This window comes from Macaca nemestrina, chromosome 3, assembly GCF_043159975.1.
Source record: "Macaca nemestrina isolate mMacNem1 chromosome 3, mMacNem.hap1, whole genome shotgun sequence".
Lineage (NCBI taxonomy): Eukaryota > Metazoa > Chordata > Mammalia > Primates > Cercopithecidae > Macaca > Macaca nemestrina.
Genome location: NC_092127.1, coordinates 137,696,655 through 137,712,633, shown reverse-complemented (window position 1 = coordinate 137,712,633; position 15,979 = coordinate 137,696,655). Strand labels below are relative to the sequence as shown.

At 37.0% G+C, this 15,979-nt stretch overlaps 1 protein-coding gene across 2 annotated transcripts in view; it reads right to left on the bottom strand.

The window, feature by feature from the left end:
* Positions 1-15,979, bottom strand: part of LOC105477278 (prostate androgen-regulated mucin-like protein 1) — a 111,494-nt gene that overhangs the window by 79,133 nt on the left and 16,382 nt on the right. Inside the window, exon 2 of one of the 2 annotated variants that reach the window (XM_011733733.3) lies at positions 11,646-11,713. The exons of the other annotated variant lie outside the window; for it this stretch is intronic. The gene's annotated coding sequence lies outside the window, so the exon portion shown is untranslated. The remainder of the gene's footprint in view (positions 1-11,645; positions 11,714-15,979) is intronic. 2 annotated transcript variants of the gene reach the window in all.

Sequence of the window (15,979 nt, the reverse complement as noted above, 5' to 3'; positions counted from 1 at the left end):
TTTTTTGGAACTGAAACAAAACAAAACAAGAAAATCCAACCAACTTTGAACTTGTTTTCACTAGCCCAGCCCATGTGCCACTATCAGCCTCCACTGGCCCTACCCCAACAAGGCTTCTGCTTTGGGGCTCTCCATGACGCAATCTGTGTCTCTGCAGACAGAACTCTAAGGCGTCTCGAGAGCCAAAGTCAGGTGAAGAAATGGGGTTATTGTGCAGATTATTTTAGGTCAGAATACAGGCCAAAAAAACAAAACTGGTTCCATTTGAAATTGTCTGACTGCACTCATTTTGTCACTTGGTTTTACATGGAGAGACATTGCTCCAGGAATTACCCAAATGACCAAAACAAACAAACAAGCAAGCAAACAAACAAACAAAAACACTCATTCTCAAGAATAAATAATGCAAAGTGGAAACTGAGCTTATTAATTTTTTCAAAGCCTTCCATACCTCAATATGTTAATGTGAATTAATGTGCTGGACTGGCCCAGAGGAAAATAAAGTCCTTCTGTAGTTTATCTTTTATACCTAAATTGGCAGATTTATGGAATTCATGTTTTCATTACATGTAAAATTCTTACAGTTCTTATACCTGGATAAGGATCTTTTGACTGGAAAGTTCAACATATTTCAAGGGCTTTGGCTCTGAGAAAGAACGGCTTGGTGGATTCCAGGTACCAAATCATCTGTAAAATCACATGCCAAATCCCAAAAGTTTACTGTCTCCAGGACCACAAACCAATCAATTTGGGAGGAAATTGGCTCAAATAACATCAACACTGGTAACGCCAATGGCCAAACTCTAGATGGTGAATGTGAAATCTTAGGTGGAATCTGCTCCCAGGCCAAGAAAATTAATACAACCAAATCATCTGGATACAAGTCAAGCTATGAGGTGAATGTGGGTAGGATAGTCACCACTCAAATTCAAACAGTGTGACTGATGATGACAAAGACCCTCTCCTTGACTGAACTTCAGCTGGGTTACCCTCAGCCCTCTTCTTGACTAGGCCTCGACCTTGGCGCCTCTCCTGTCTGTGGCTTGCCTAGCCCAGTCTCAGCAAGAATTCTGCCAAGTCATTTTAGTGAGAATTCCCCCACCCTTGATATCTGATCAAGTTCCTCACCCCACACTTTTGATGTGTAAGTCCTTGGCTTGCCTTCAAAACCTCTTCAGTTGGTTTAGCAACTTCCCCTTACCCTGGATGTCTCCTGTCAGTGATCTGCCGTCCATTCGCCCCTCACTCTACTCATTGGTTATAAACCCCCATTTGTCGTTATTGTATTTAGAGTTGAGCCTGATTGCTTTTCCCTCTTAAAATAGTCTTGACACATATTGCAATAGTCCTGAATAAAGTCTTTCTTGCCATTTTAAGAATTAAAACTTTTTTTTAACATGATAGCTATGTTTAATGGGAGCCAAAGGTCAAGGGACTTTGGTGACAACCACTGTCCACTTAGCAAAGAGCTTAAGTTCAGCAAGAAGCCAAAATTGACTATTTTAGTTTTGAGGCTTTACCTGTAGACAAACTATTTATTTTGGAATGATTTTAGATTTATAGAAAAGTTGCTATGTGCCCCTCACCCACTTACTCCCATTGTTAACATCTTACTTTTGTCGAAACTAAGAAACCAACATTGGTACATGGCTATTAACTAAATCTAGACTTTATTTGAATTTCACCAGTTTTTAAAATTAATGCCTTCATTCTGTTCCAGGATTTCATCCAGGAACTCCATTGCATTCAGTTGGAATGTTTTCCCAGTCTACTCTGTTATATAATGATATCTTAGCCTTTCCTTGTTTTCAGCACCTTGACACCCTTCAGAATCACTGGTCAGGTACTGGGGAGACTGTCCCCAGTGCGGGTTGGTCTGATGCTTTTCCCATGATTAGATGGGCCATGATTTTTTGAAAAGAATACCATAGAAGTGAAGTTATTTTTCTAATCACACGGTCATGTTTTTGAGATGACTTTTTGATGTGGCAATTTTTGCTCATTAACCTTACAGCAGGATTCTTCATACCTCATTGCTAACCAAAGTGAAACTCACCTCTCAAGGCTTTAGTGAAGAATTTTACTAAAGATTTCATACTGGAAGGTGGGAAAAGGAAAAGAGGAGAAAGTTACACCACATATAACAGAGCACAAGTTAATGAAAATCCCTTCTAATATCAGTTTTGCCCTTTTACAAAGGAAGGACAGCACCTGTATCCTCCACTTGCCCAGGAAGTTTCTGGAATCCACCTGCTCTAGCCCATCTGTACCCCAGATCCCCACTTCTTCTTGCTATGCATCTGCATGCCATCATCTAGTTCAGCAAAAGACCTTCTGAAGACTATCTGCACAGAAGACACCTGAAGATAGTATTAATAACTAAGAAATAGTTTTTCAATCTCAAATAACTTTTTTCGTTTATACAAAAAAAGTTTAAGAACATTTTTACTCCACAATTTATCAGTGAGAACTGAGTTCTGAACAATGCCCCTCATCCATGATGAATTGGAAGGTTGAAGCGAATTAGAAGGTTGAAGCAAATTGTCTTGCTGCTGGAATCTGGGGGGTAGAATGAGTGAACAGGAGCTTACTTTGATCAAGTGTTAAACATTGGGCTTTCTTAACAGTCATATTCACAAAGTATCACAAATTCACTTATTATTTTGCTTTACTAGTTTGAGTCTCAGTCTCTTTCTAGTTCTTGGTCTTTAGGCAAGTCTATTCCTAAACTTTCAAGAGAAGTAGAAACTAACCTAGATTTCTCATAAGGACAGGTAATTTATCCATTTACTCACTTAGCAAAAAATTATTCATTGTGTTTAGTTGATAGTCACTACCCATTAATAGAGTTTTTCTTTTATTTACCTATGTTTTAATTCAACAGATATTTACTAAGCTCCTACTGAATGTCTGAGAACAGATTAGACCCTAGAGATAGGGTCTCTACCCTCATAGAATCTATAGTCTAAGGAGGAGATAGATATTAAACAAATAATAATAAAAATGAAGTGTATTAAAAGCTGTGAAGAGAATCATAAACAAAAGATCAAGGAAGGATGCAATGAGTGACAGTGTGTGTGTGTGTGTGTATTTTGCCATGTGTGGAAGGAGTTGATTTACTTTTTAAGAGTAGGGGTCAGGAAGGCTTATCTGAGGGAGCAATATTTGCAAATGATCTGAAGACTTGAGTAAGCATTAGCTAAACTGGCTAATAGGAGGAAAATTACAGACCAATGCTGAAAGCAGGACCTGCGGGAATGTTCTAGGAACTTAAGATGACAGCGTGTCTGAAGTGGGGGGACTAATGTGACCTCATCAATCACGCAGGCCAGGCTAAAACCAAGTTTAAGATTGTGAATGCTGTTCTCCAGGTAGAGCTCACTGGTAAGTGCTCAGGAAGGCAAGAGCTAAGTATTAATAACAGCTCCTTCACATAAAAGAAGAGTATTATTTGAACTGTGAGTATAACGCTAATTGACTTGTCCCTCTCTTCCTTAGCTATCCCTCCCTGCTTCTACACAACCATGCCCATGTCTTAAGCAGAAAGCAGCAAACTTTCAATGTCTACTCAAACTCCCTGACACCATGCGCCATTCCCTAACGAGGGTCATTTACAGCTAAAGAGTGATATTTCTCTTTGCAGAAGGGAAGAGATACACTTGTGTAGATCAGGTACAACAGTCCCATTAGCACATTTGACTCTTAGTTTAAGGATAACTAACTACAATGATTGCTGCAAAGATCTTGTCTTTGTCTACACCTGATTATCCCATTTTTATTTTTATTTTTTGGCACATAGAAAGATTTGTAAATTTTATAATATGTAAACATATTACAAAATTTGCCATTTTAAACATTTTTAAGTGCTTAATGGGGTGGCATTAATTATATTCACAATGTTGTTCACCCATTGCCACTATCTATTTCCAAAACTTCTCAATCATCCCAAACAGAAACTCTGTACCATTAAGCAATCACTCCCATTTCTTTCCTCTCCCTAGCCCCTGGCAACCACTTATCTACTTTCTGTTTCTTTGACTTGCCTATTCTAGATATTTCATATAAATGAAATCATATAATATGCGACCTTTTATGTCTGACTTCATTCACTCAGCAAAATGTTTTCAAAGTTCATCCACATTGTAGCATGGATCAGAACTATATTCCCTTTTGTGATTAAATAATATTTCACTGCATGTATATACCATATTTGATTATCTATTTATCTGCTAATGAACATGGGTTATTTCCATATTTTGGCTATTGTCACTAATGATGTTAAGAACATTAGCTAAAAGTATCTGTTTGAATTATATGTTCAATTCTTTTTGGTTTAATATACCTTTTCAAGAAATAACACATTTTTAAAAATTGAAGTAAAATGCACATAAGATAAAATTGACCATCTATATTAATCTGTTTTCACATTGCTATGAAGAAATATCTGAGACTGGGTAATTTATAAAGGAAAGAGGTTTGATTGACTCACAGATCCGCATTGCTGGGAAAGCCTCAGAAAACTGACAATCATAGCAGAAGGCAAAGGAGAAACAGGCACCTTCTTCACAGCATGATAGGATGGAGTGAGTGCAAGCAGAGGAAATGCCAGACACTTATAAAACCACCAGATCTTGTGAGACTCACTCATTTTATGAGAACAGCGTGGGGGAAACTGCCCCCATGATCTGATTACCTTCACCTGTCCCACCCTTGACATGTGGGGATTACAATTTAAGATGTCTTAATTGTTCTTGAGTGTACAGATCTATGGCATTAAGTATATTCACATTTCTGAGCAATCATCACCACCATCCATTTTCAGAACTCTTTTCATTTTGCAAAACTCAAACTCTATACCCATTAAAGAATAACCCCTCATTCTTTCTCTTCCCAACCCTTAGCAACCACCATTCTACTTTCTGTTTCTATGAATTTGACTACTTTAGGTACCTCAAATAAATGGAATAAAACAGTATTTTTCTTTTTGTGACTGGCCTACCTATTTACCCCTGCTCTCTTATTTGCATGGCATACTTTTTTCTGTGTTTTCACTTTTAACCTATTTGTGTCTTTAGATCTGAAGTGTCTCTGGTAGATAGTATATAGGTGGATCATACTGTTATAAAACCCATTCTCTCATTCTGTTTTTTGATTGGGCAGTTTAATCCATTTAGATTTAAAATAATGACAGATAAGAAGAGACTTACTTCTGCAATTTTATTTCTATTCTATATTCCTTATAGCTTTTTTGTTCCTCATTTCCTGCATTGCTGTCTTCCTTTCTGCTTAGTTGATTTTTTTTGCAGTTAAATGCATTAATTATTTTCTCCTTTTTCTGTGTATCTGTATATTCTTTAGCTATTTTCTTTGTGGTTTTTATGGTATTATATTTAACATCTTAATGTTATCACATTCTAATTTGAATTTATACATCTTAACTTCAATAACATACAAAAACTCTGCTCCAATACAGCTCCACTCCCACCTCTCTTTAGTTATTGATATTACAAAACTGTATCTTTACACATTGTGGGTCCAAAGGTATAAACTAATTTTTATGCATTAATCTCTTATATAATGTAGAAAACAAAATGTAGAATTAAAAACCAAAGTTAAAATAAGACTAGATTTTAAAACTGATAATAGTTTTAAAAATAAGCATTAGTTTCTTAAATCATATAAAATGCATAAAGTGGAGTTACAAACCAAAGTGTTAAAGTTACCAGATTTTATAATTGTTCGTGTATTTACCTTTATTGAGATCTTTATTATTTATTCACATGTCTTCAAATTACTGCCTAGTGTTCTTTCATTTCAACCAAAAGGACTTCTTTCAGCATTTCTTTAGGGCCGGTCTAGTGGTAATATACTTTTTCAGGTTTTGTTTTTCAGGAAATGTCTTAATTTCTCCTTCTCTTTTGAAAGCCAGTTTTGACAGATACAGGATGTTTGGTTGACAGGTTTGTTTGTGTGTTTTCTTTCAGCACTTTGTATATATCAGCCCTCTGCTTTCTGGCCTCTAAAGTTTAGAATGAAAAATACGCTGATAATCTTACTGAGGATCCCTTATATGTGACAAGTTGCTTCTCCCTTGCTGCTTTCAAGGTTCTCTCTTTGTCTTTGTCTTTCAACAGTCTGATTATAATGTGCTTTGGTGTGGGTCTCTTTGAGTCCATTTTAGTTACAGTTTGTTGAGCTTCTTGAATGTTTATATTCTTGTCTTTCATCAAATTTGGAAAGTATTCAGTCATTATTTCTTTGAATAATCTGGCTTCCCTTTTTTCTATCCCTCTTCTCCTTCCAAGACTTTCACTATGTGTATATTTGTCTGCTCGATGATATTCCACAGATTCTTTACACTCTGCTCACTTTTCTTTGATATTTTTTTCTGTTTTCTCCAGAATTGACAATTTCCATTGCCCTATCTTCAAGTTCACAGATTCTTCAGTCTGCTGAAATCTGTCTTTGAATCTTACTGGCAAATTTTTTATTTCAGTTATTGTACTTTACAGCTCCAGAACTGCCTTTTGGTTTTGTTTTAGTTTTTTTTCTCTCTTTATTAATCTTTCTGTTTTGTTCATACATTGTTTCCTTGACTTTCTCCACATCATTTTTCAGGTTTTTGAGCATCTTTAAGACAGTTGTTTTAAAGTCTTTGTACCACAGATCTTCCATTGGGTATTTTTTAGGTATGTTCCTATTGGGTTATTTTTCCTTTTGAATGGGCCACACATACTTTCCTACGTTTTTGTGTCTTGTGATTTTTGTTGTTGTTGAATGCTGGACTTTTGAATATAATAATGTAGTGATTTTGGAAATTAGATTCTTCCCCTTCCCCAGGGTTTGCTAATTGTTTTTTTTTTTTTTTTTTTTTTAATTGCTATAGGCTGTGTCAGTGCTGGTGATAAGCCCAACATGTAAACTTAAGGTCTTCTCAGTTAGTTTTTAAGACTGTGTCCTTCCCTGGGCATATGTTGTGACTTTCTAAATGCCCCATATACGTGGTTGTTTTTAGAAGTCTTAGACTTTAAATGTCTGTCTTCCAAAAGGGGAAGAAGAGAAAAATAAAGTGGGAGGAGGAGAAGAAAAAATAAAATAAAAGTGCACTGGTCCTTTAGATCTTATGAAATTTGCTTTAGCCAAAGGGAGAAGGGCTTGCAACAGTGAAGAAAGGGTTGCAACAATGGCTTCCTCCTATATGTGTGTACCTCAAAGATTAGACACAGCAATCAGCAATCAGAATATATATCTCCAGTTTTTGTAGGATTCCTTTTGCTCACCCTGGCACCTACAAACTGCCTGCAAGTTACATATGAAACATGTGCACAACTGCCTGCCATGGGGCTGGAAAATGAATAGCTGCTGCCATGTTGCAAGCTGAAATTAACCAAAATTTACTATTACCAATCATTTCCCTGGAAGTTACAATCATTCTAATAGATTCCAGAATTCCAAAATAGACCAGACAGATTCTGCAACTGCAATTTTGTTTAGATGGGGAAACTGGTGCTTCCTCTTCTGCCATATTCCCATAGCGCTCTGATCAATCCTTCTTAACCGATGACTCTGCTAACTGGTTTGATCATCCTAATTTCTTAATGATGAATAATCAGAACTTAAGTTTTGTAAATGCTAAAAAAGATCAATGTTTTTGTTGACACGAGTTTAATACTTAGGCAAAGTAACAAAAATTAATAATAGTATAACAACAAAAAGAACAAAACACTAGTTATGAAAATAATGGTGCTGAGAATTTTGTACTAAATGAGCTGCTGCTGATACAAAATGTTCCCATGAGCAGGAGCTAAAATATCTATCAGTGAGTTATGGATCACTTGGGATTTACTGGATGTAGCATGCATATTATATTATTAAAAAAAGAAGTAGAAATGAACATGGTGAGGGGAGGAAAGGTGGCTGAGTGGAACATCAGAACCCATGATGCATTTTGCAACAGACACTTTCTAAGGTGAAAAGAATAATCCAACCAGACTTCAGAATAATGAGAACTTTGCCTAGGATGCAAGAAGAGCTGCTGGGTTCTAGCACCAGGTTTGTCATTAGTTATGCAACCCTGTGCAAATCAATTTCCCTCTGAGAAACATTTGTAAAATGGTGATGGGGGGAGGATAAGAGCTTTATATCAATTTCTGAAGTCTTTTACAGATAAAACATTTTATGATTTTATAAACCTAGATCTCTAGTGTCTAATACAACAGCCACTAAGATGCATGGCTATTTAAATTAAATAAAATGAAAACTTCAGTTCCTCAATTGCACTAGCCATATTTCAAATGCTCAGTAGTCAGACACAGTAGTCAGATAATGACTAATAAGTTGGACAACACTGATAGAGAACATTTTCATCATTACAGAGAGTTTTGTATTGGATAGCCCTATTCCAGATCTTTTCCTTTAAAAAGACTCTTGAGAAGCCTAATGTGGACATTATTTATGTTCTTAGATAGTGCTATTGATTTTATTATAATAATTGACTATTGCTACTAAAAATACTACAAAGAGTTGGCATTTATTGAGCATGACCATGTGCTAGAATTGTCCAGAGGGGTATTTTGACTTAATCCTCATAACTCTTGGAGATAGGAACTATTATTAGGCCCATTTCACAAATGAGAAAAACAAGATTCAGAGTGACTTAGTAAGTTCTTCAGAGCCACATTCTAGAAATGGCAGTGCTAGGGCTTAATCCCGTTAACTCTCATTTCTCAGAGTACCAGATATTTCACTTTGGACCCAACCTTGGTCTCTGGTCTTACTGTCCTATGGCCGAGCCTCATAAATTCCTCACAATCTTTCTTGTGGACACTGGACCTTTCTATATACTTTGTCAGAGTACTCCTCTACCCCCCACTTTTCATTTTCTTTGCTTGGCAAGTTCCTATTTATCCTTTAAAAAGTAACTCAAATATTACTTCTTCATCAAGTAAAATAGTCACCCTGTCTGCTTTGGGTTTCTGCTATATCCCATTCATACCTCCAGCACAGAACCTACCAGGCTGCCTTATAGTCTCAGTACACATGTCTGGTCCCCTACCAGACTGTTAGTACATTAAAGATGAAGGCTGTGCCTTAATTATTTTTGTATATCCCTAGTTCAAGGAAAGTGCTGAGTCAAGGTTAGCTGAATAAAAATATCAAAATATCTTCCTAGGATTAAGCGTCATCACCCTTTTCAACCACTCTGGTTTATATAGATGCTTTCCATTATTCTTGGAACATGCAGTTTTAGATTGTTATCTGTAAGCAGAGAGCTCCAGCACCTTCATGCCAGGAGCAAGGTATAAATAAATAAATAATCATTATTTCTGAGATAAGTAGTTATTCCCAAGCCTCTCTATGAGTAGTTGTCTGTCATTTACAGGCAAGAAAATATTGCCATTCCCTACCAATTCTCATGAAGTTCTGTTCACATTTCCTACCATGCACCAGGCATGGGCAGCACTCTGGGCTACCTGCCTGCAGTAAGAGGCCATTTGGAATACTGCAGGCCTAGTAAGGTGCAGCTTGGCCATTGTCTACCTTCAACCCCTCCCTGAAGTGACAGACTGTAGCTGCTTAAGGAAGGAATATTCAAGTTGTGCACAAAGGTCTTGGTGCACAGTGAAGAAGACACCTGGCAACCCCACACATTCTCCCAGGGTGCAGAACAGCACCACCCCATTCCCTGCCTGCAGCTCTTTACTCTAGATCAGTGACAGAAGAACAAAATGTTATTCTGGTTCTCCTTGTCTTCTAATGCCATAGAGGCACCTCTATATTGAATCATCTCTTTGCTTCTGCATCTTAGAAAAAGCTGAGGTAGGCCCAGATCTTTAAAAAGAACAAAAACCCCTAATCAATCAAGCTAGCAAACAAACAAATCAAACAACAAAATCAGAGCTATTACCAGAACAAAGTATAGGGAGAGAAATACTATTCATCCAAGACTTCCTGTATATTAGGACTGTTCTTGATAAATTAATCTCTTATAATCCAGCAGTCTTAAAAGGTATGCTTACTGATCTTATTTTACAGATGGAGACATTAAAGCCCACATAAGAAGTGCTGAGTAATAGAAAGAACATGAATTTATTGGCAGAAACACCTGAGTTCAAATGTGGGTGTCAGTAACTCTGTGGCTTTGGACAAATTAGTAAACCTCATTAAATCTCTGTTTTCTCATCTGGAGATTGAAACCAGTAGTACCAACTTTCCAGGGCTGGTATAGAGTAGAAATTTAAATGTCTGTAAAGTGCCTAACACAATGGTTGACACCTTATTAGATTTAATAAATGTTCGTTCCCTCTTCCCTTGCCCACTATATGGCAGAGATGTAATTCAAAAGCAGGGAGGTGGGTCTCCAAACCCAAGTTCCTGGCACATCTGTAATGAGAACTTGTCTGAGTTGCTCCTCCACCACTCTGGTGATACAATCAGATTGGCTGAACTTGAATGATTCTTTCCTTTATAGTGGCAAACCACTATTAATTTATGTATTCAGCCCAGATGTAAATCTTGTAGAAGTCAAAATCAAAATATATAAATCATGCATCTCCCAGTGCATTCTAATGTGCCTGCAGTACAGCCTGATCATAAAAATATATACCAGCTACTTAAAGTCATAGACCTACTCGGAAAAAAAGCTTAACATTGGCAAAAGATTATAGAGTAATTACTGGGCTTCAGGTTCTAGGGAATTCGCAAAAAGCCAATAAGACATAGGGAACACCAATAGCCTTTCTTGTGCTAAATCTCTCCCACAGTCCCCCTGTTTTGAATCAGGCCATGTCATCCCCTGGAAAGAAAAGAAATACAAGTTCACAAAAATTGGTCTTGTAAAAAGTTGTAAGCTGCATTTACAACGGGGAAGATTTCAGTCTCAGTTGTTTTCTTGCTGTTCATAGATACATTTGTCCTTTGTTTGGTATGGAGAAAGATTCTGAACTTTCAGAAAAAACTTTCAAATCTAGACTCCAGAAAATGTAGTTTATCTTACTATGGCATTTATTTTGCAGACAGTTCCCTCTCCAACACATGAGTCTATACAAATGGTCTCACCTGGCAACATATTTCCCAGCCCATGCACCCCTCCCCTATCCCTGATGCCCTAAGGACACTGCAGAGACAGCTGTGGGTGCAATGAAAAAGTGCAAACTTGGAGTAATGAGATCAGCATCAAGTTCTAGGTCTGCACTTTTCTCTCTGACTTTGTACATGTCACCTCAATTCTATGAGTCTTGACTTTTGTCATCTCTATAATGGGGACATTAGCTGACTACCAAGAGCTTTTGATGACTGAGTGTTCCACCTGAAAGCTCTGTAAAAGAAATCACATTGTGTTATATAAATTTTTAAAATCAGAATTTAGAGAGCAGAAACTGAAGAACTGTATGTTCAGCTGGTATTTTCCATTTTTAAATTAAAATTCATACTTGCTACTAGTCTGATTTCTTTTGAATTAGTTTTTTTTCTTTTTGAGGTCTAAACTTTGGAGACCTTTGCATACATAAGTAGCTTCCAAAATACTGAGCTTTGTGCATTAAAATGTAAGTTTTGTGATACTCTACATAATGGACTGTAATGGGAAAAGCACCAGACCAGGAAACCAAAACATCTATAACTGACTCCTATGTTTACTGACATACCTGAACATTCTGCCCCTCCATTTCTTCATCTGTAACTTGAGAGGACAATGTCTTTCTTCAAGGGTGATCTGAGGGTGAGATGAATTTATGCAAGAGTCATCTACGTGGTGGAAGCTATGGCCACAAAAAACTAAAGCCAATACTAGAATATCCTGAGAAGCCTTATGAATTTTCAAAGAAAGGCTACATCACTTAACAGTTAAGTTAATCACAGAATGAATGTTAGATATTCTTAAACTTACTAGGGGCACAAAGTTCAGGTCTTGGATAAAATTTATGGATCATCCAAGAAAAAATGCAAATAAGTACATACACATAATGTTTTATACAATTTCGGGTGTTTTGTGGGCTTTCTGTTGCTCATTTGTGGTTCATTTATGTTTAGATAGACCTCAGGTTAAGAATCCGTTTCAGATCATAAAGAAGAGCAGACACTAATGATCATCTCATTTCATCCTCTTATTTAACAGATGATAACTGGAGGTATGGAGCTTATCAGTGACCTTACCACTGCTAAATATAGCTTTAATGAGTTTTTTTTCATTTTTCAAAATCTGCAGCCTACATTATATAGAGTAAGCTTAGTTATTTGGAATATGTTCATTAGCAGAACATTTCATTTATCCTCCCTGTTAAATCAAAATAAACTTATGCATATCTTATACATTTTCAACAATATAAATGGAATTTGTATCTTGAAATGATGTCGTATGGCAAGAAAGCACAGACTGAATTAATCTAGTGCTCCTTTTAAAGCCAAGTTGCCAAACACTTTTAGAAAGAAACTTTATCCACCATGGCTTAAGCCTAAATTCCTAGGTGAATTATGATCTGTTAATCAGGTTTCCTGAATTTACACAGCTCCCAGATAATTGCCTAGGTTCTGCCAAATTCCTCATTAAAAAGAAAAATCAAGTGTTACTGAAGTCTGATGCTAAGAAAAAAGCAGTTTTATAACAATAAGATCAAGAAAATGCATAAACAATATAATTTGCACATTTAGAAGCCTTGGTGAAGAGGGCCAACATTCTCATTGCAGATAGGATTTGAGACCTATTACTTTTCCACTGTCATTGAAACCAGCAGAAATTGCTCTCCCACAGGTGCAGGATTGATTGGTGTTTTCTTAACATGATGCGGCACGATGCTAGAATAGGCCATCAGCATCATAAGTGAAAAGAAAACGAGCAGGTAGAATCACTGAGTGTACAGCAAGATTCAAGCTACACTTTGCTATCTCTATAATTTCAAAACAGCAGTATTTTTTTGTTGGGCATTGTGAGTCAAACACAGGTCAAGTTTACATTGCTAGAAACCTTGCAGTAAGTGCTCAGCAAAGAACACAAGCACACTTTCAAATCCTAGGTGTCATTCTTGGTAAAATTGGAACAGAATAGACATGGCTTAAGAAGGAAGATAAATGTCATCATTTTTACTAGTAAAGACTTAGTGAAGTATCAACGGCCACATGCCAATGAACCTTGCTTCTCCAGTTCAAGTTTTCTGTGCCCTCCTAGAAACACCAAAACCCAACATTGATTAAGTAAAAGAAAAATTGGGTCTATTCCCTAAATTCCTGTCCCTGAACACACCATCTCAGAAGGCTTTTGGTTCTTCCTGGGTAGTTCTTGCTGAAATAGTGAATTTTCTCTTCTCACTAACTTAAGAATAATTTACTGTGGATATCAAGCCTTACAGCTTTAGAAGATTTATTCCATATCTACTCTTAGTTTTTGCTTCAGGTGCCGTGTAATGTCTTAAGCTGCAGTACATGTCACCTTTGGAGAGGAGGTTGTGAGGTGGCCAGGCCAGCCAAGATAAAGTCTGTAGTCTCCAAATCACTCAGCTTGACTTGCCAAGAGAGACAGGCCACTTCACCAGGCATGACCCACTTCCCTTCCTCTTCCTGGGGTTGGAGCCCAAGCTGGCTCACCTGTTTCCCTCAGTCAGATGTCTCTGGAGAGGCCAGGATGTTCTCAGATGTCAGTGGTGGTGGGGATCGCTTTTCAAACTTTAATGTTTCTTGTCAGTTCTTTCATTCTGGAAGAATTATCATAAAGTACAATCTTCCATGGAAAAGTTTGGTCATCCAAAGCATGTGCCCCCAAACCAGATATATGAGCTGGTTGACCTGTTCACCTCTTACATAACCTCAGATTTCCTGATTAAGTCCTTTAATCTTAATTGTTTTAGAAAAAGATTCAAAGCTTCTAAAGCTCTTTACTCCTACCCTCCTGGGCACCAATGTTGGGTCCCAGGCTGTCTTGCCACATTGCTTTAGCAAAACAATGATTTTCCCTGGAATTTTAAAAATATAATGAGGCTGTTCTCTTGCTTTGTAACTTTTTATCTCAGCATGAACTCAGTTCTCATCAAGGAGCTTTGTTTGCAGCATCAGAGCTTTAATTTTTTTTATTCCTTAAATAATAACTCTCATCAATAAAGGCTTTAGACAGCAGACCTCTCATTTTTTCTTAGAATATTTCTCTTGCCTATATAAGCAGAACTATTTACGTAGTTAAATCTCCTATAAGGGAAATTACATTTTTTTACAGAGGAAGAAGTTTCAAATATTGATTTTCACTATGACATGTAAGGAAAGCTGTGATTCCAAAAGAACATGAAATAGGTAGCTACAGAGCCAAACAAATGTCCCTGCTTACCTAATAAACATTGTAGTTACTAATCAGAAGAAATGGATGTATATGATTATGGCTCTTCAATATATAGACTATCTTATTTTTGTGGGGAGGGAAAGTGAATTTTAGATGCTCCAGAAAATGTATTAATCTATTGAATATTAATTTTCTCTTAAGAAATTATTTCAATGCTATTTGGTCTCCTTTTAAAGACTTCTAATTACTTTAGTAAGGAATGAAGCAGGTAAGGAAAGAGGAAAACATATATCTCACTCATGAATATATGCATATACACATTTTGCATACGCACACACATAAACACACACTTTTCACATTGGCGAACAGAAAACCACTGTCCTAGAAGGTCACATTTTCTATATTTTTTAGTGAAAGATTCTTGTAACTTCTTATGTTCCCATATCCAGTAATACTTACACAGAACTGAGAAGATACTTTTAATGGTGTTGGGAAAACTGGCCAGCCATATGTAGAAAACTGAAACTGAACCCCTTCCTTACACCTTATACAAAAATTAACTCAAGATGGATTAAAGACTTAAATGTAAGACCTACAACCATATAAACCCTAGAAGAAAACCCAGGCAGTACCATTCAGGACATAGGCATGGGCAAAGACTTCATGGCTAAAACACCAAAAGCAATGGCACCAAAAGCCAAAATTGACTAACTGGATCTAATTAAACAAAAGAGCTTCTGCACAGCAAAAGAAACTATCATCAGACTGAACAGGCAACTTACAGAATTGGAGAAAATTTTTGCAATCTATCCATCTGACAAAGGACTGACAATCCAGAAACTACAAGGAACTTAAACAAATTTACAAGAAAAAAACAAACAACCCCATTAAAAAGTGGGCAAAGGATATGAACAAATACTGCTCAAAAGAAGACATTTATGTGGCCAACAAACATATGAAAATAAGCTCATCATTACTGGTCATTGGAGAAATGCAAATCAAAACCACAATTAGATACCAACTCATGCCAGTTAGAATGGCGATCATTAAAAAGTCAGGAAACAACAGATGCTGGAGAGGATATGGAAAAACAGGAACGCTTTTACACTGTTGGTGGGAGTGTAAATTAGTTCAACTATTGTGGAAGACAGTGTGGCAATTCCTCAAGGATCTAGAAGTAGAAATACCATTTGACCCAGAAAGCCCATTACTGGGTATATAGCCAGAGGATTATAACTTATTCTACTATAAAGACACATGCACATGTATGTTTATTACAGCACTATTCACAATAGCAAAGACTTTGAATCAACCCAAATGCCCATCCATGACAGACTGAATAAAGAAAATGTGGCACATATACACCATGGAATACTATGCAGCCTTAAAAAGGGATGAGTTCATGTCCTTTTGCAGGGACATGGAGGAAGCTGGAAGCCATCATCCTCAGCAAACTAACACCAGAACAGTAAACCAAACACCGCATTTTCTCACTCATAAGTGGGAGTTGAACAATGAGAACACATGGACACAGGCAGGGGAACATCACACATTGGGGCCTGTCAGGGAGTGGGGGACTAGCGGAGGGATAGCATTAGAAGAAATACCTAATGTAGATGACGGGTTGATGGATGCAGCAAACCACCATGACACATGTATTACAATGCCTTTGCTTTCTCCTTCCTTCCTTCCTTCCTTCCTTCCTTCCTTCCTTCCTTC